At 34.5% G+C, this 2,953-nt stretch overlaps 1 protein-coding gene across 1 annotated transcript in view; it reads left to right on the plus strand.

The window, feature by feature from the left end:
- LOC106880262 (dedicator of cytokinesis protein 9) overlaps positions 1-2,953 on the plus strand; it is a 117,622-nt gene that overhangs the window by 93,047 nt on the left and 21,622 nt on the right. The window lies entirely within an intron of this gene.

Raw genomic sequence — 2,953 nt, forward strand, 5'->3', positions numbered from 1 at the left:
ATATATATATATATATATATATATATATATATATATACACATACATACACACACACACACACACACACACACACATAAATAATACTGTTTTTTTATACTTGTTTTGTGGTAATTTCCATGTTTTTGTAATAAATGTCTGCCGATAAACCAATATTTTATTGTTATAAGAGAAATTTTATCTAAAAGTTGAATAAATTTCTAAACTTTGACTCACACTGACCAATCAGCTGCATGGCTACTCACTCACCTCTACGTTGACTCTTCTAATATTACAGACTCTCTGCTGTTGTTTTGTTTAACTTCCTGGTTATTTGAGGACTTTATGCATGTTTAACCAGCTGTGAACCAGGCAGCAGCCAGAAATTGAGCATTCCATCCAGCCATTCTACAATGGTTGTGACTATTGTTTTTTTTTTTGTTTTTATTACCTTCTTTGTATTTTTTATTTTTAAATGCTGGCCAAAGATTCCTGCTGGTGATGCAATGTCCAGGTATCAGAAGAATAGACAGAGCAGATGCAAGAATAGTCAAATATATCCTCAGTTAATTGCTGTATCTGTTGATTTAAGACTGCAAAATGATTCACTAAATACAACCCTGGTTATTCTTTTGTATTGTCGCATAGCAACTTGTATTTCTTCTCACAGAAATCCCTGAGTCCAGTTTGGTTTATTATTGCTTCAACTCACCACACCTCAGGGTTCACATTTTATTTTGATTTTCATGGAAAGAGGGAACGTTTCCCATAGGCTGTAATGTTTCACTGATTAGTGAAAGGGAAAGGGTTAAAATTAATTTGGTTAATTTAAAGTCAGAAAAATTTGAGTTTTGTATAAGGTGGGAGCACAAAGGGATCACAGAGGTAGGAAAGGAGAAGGTCTATAGTTTTTCAGACAGAAGGAATAAATATAATATTTAGTGTAAGAAGATGATGGGGGAAAAGGAGAGGTGGGTATAAAACATGTTGGCATCAGGTTTGGTTCTTGTTGTAAATTATAAAGAACACAAGAAGCAAGATATAATTATAAAGTATGAAAGAAACAAGATATAGATGTATAAGAGTACAAAGAATTCATTAAAAAATGACATTTTTTAATTAAGGTCTGTAGCAGTATGATGACGAGCCAAAGTTGAAGGAATGAATATGAGTTGAAATCAGTTTTCCATCATATATTTATTGCTGCTTGTAAAAGACATCCCAGATTTGACAGTCTGGAAGAGCCAAACGGAAGAATAGAAAATCAATTCAGTTTTGACTATCAATTTATTTTTTGTTTATATATGTATAAAGGCGATGCTCCAGCTTGGCCACAGTCAAACGACTGAAACAAATAAAAGAATATATATAAATATATATATATATATATATATATATATATATATATATATATATATATATACACCCACACACATTTATATATATGTGTGTGGGTGTGATGAATGTTGATGTATTGGAGTGGTTGGCCAGTGTCAGACATATTGGTTGGCAGTCAGGTTACCAAAACAGAATCGGTCACAATTTCTTGCATGACAAGAATTGGGTTTGCAATCCTGCTTCATTGCTCACAACTCTATCAGCTTCTATTGTCTTGTCACTAGCATCTTGTCTCTTTGGCTGGCATCAGCCCACTGTTTTCTGAAAACAATTCACTAGTTTGAGTTTGTTTGCTTTGTATCACCAATTCTTGGTTGCCAACGACGAGTCTGATTGGACAGATACTCGTTGATGTCATCACATTCATGAATTGTTTTGACCAGATTCTGAGAATTCCTACTTTGTAAAGAAAACCATTGATTAGATTTTTTTGCTGATGTTATTCAAAGAATTTGATGTGCAGTTGTTGGGCATCGTTGGTTAGATTTTTCATGCTACCATCAATTTGAAAACTTCTGTTTCATTACTTAAAAAGAATCTAGGTTTAATTTGAGGCAGAAACCTGTGTAATAAGGCTATGCCAAGATGCGTCAAACATTGGGGAGCAAGAATATATTCCATTGAGGAAGGTTATTTAGAAATGGTAGAACCAAAATATTTGTTGTTTTTCAAATGCTTCTTTATGCAGATTTAGAAAACCTCCGAATTGAAGTAGAATGGAGGTCAGGTTTTCATCATCGTTTAACGTCCGCTTTCCATGCTGACATGGGTTGGACGATTTGACTGAGGACTGGTGAAACCAGATGGCTACACCAGGCTCCAATCTGATTTGGCAGAGTTTCTACAGCTGGATGCCCTTCCTAATGCCAACCACTCAGAGTGTGTAGTGGGTGCCTTTACGTGTCACCCGCATGAAGGCCAGTCAGGCGGTACTGGCAACGGCCACGCTCATCTCGCTCGAAAACGGCCACGCTCATCTCGCTCATGGATAATAAGATAAATCTTTCACTTTGGGATCTGCTTTCTTTTTTTTTTTCTCCTTCTTAGAGTTCTTCTTCCAGGAGTTGATAACCAATAATGTTTCTGCTGTGTAATCAATATTATTGAACAGATTGCCAAATACATATCAGTTTCAGAATATCAGTGATTCATAAAATAGTTTGTAATTTCTTCCTTGAATGAAGCAAATATAAAGTGATAGCATGTTGTCAACTTAATGTGACAGTCCCATAAAAGGGAAGAATGCTACTGTTATTTAGCCCTAGGAAACGCCATTTCCTGTTGGACTTGACACATATTAAGTTGACAACTCGCTATCACTTTATCATGCTGCTACTGCATAAATCTCTCTGAGAGATTTAGAAATATATTATTTCTATGAAGCATATATGTTTTATAAATATTTTTGGAATAAGCCATTTTCATTGTGTTATAAACATAGAAATAGGATATTACTGAGAATAATTTCTACATTGGCAATGAAGCTTTTTGTTGTTTGAAGTTGTTAGTAACCGAAACTCTTGTTTGATTCCACTGAAAATATTTCTTTGATATCTATAGATTTGAAACATGACTACA

The sequence above is a fragment of the Octopus bimaculoides genome, chromosome 19 (genome assembly GCF_001194135.2).
Source record: "Octopus bimaculoides isolate UCB-OBI-ISO-001 chromosome 19, ASM119413v2, whole genome shotgun sequence".
In the NCBI taxonomy this organism is placed as follows: domain Eukaryota; kingdom Metazoa; phylum Mollusca; class Cephalopoda; order Octopoda; family Octopodidae; genus Octopus; species Octopus bimaculoides.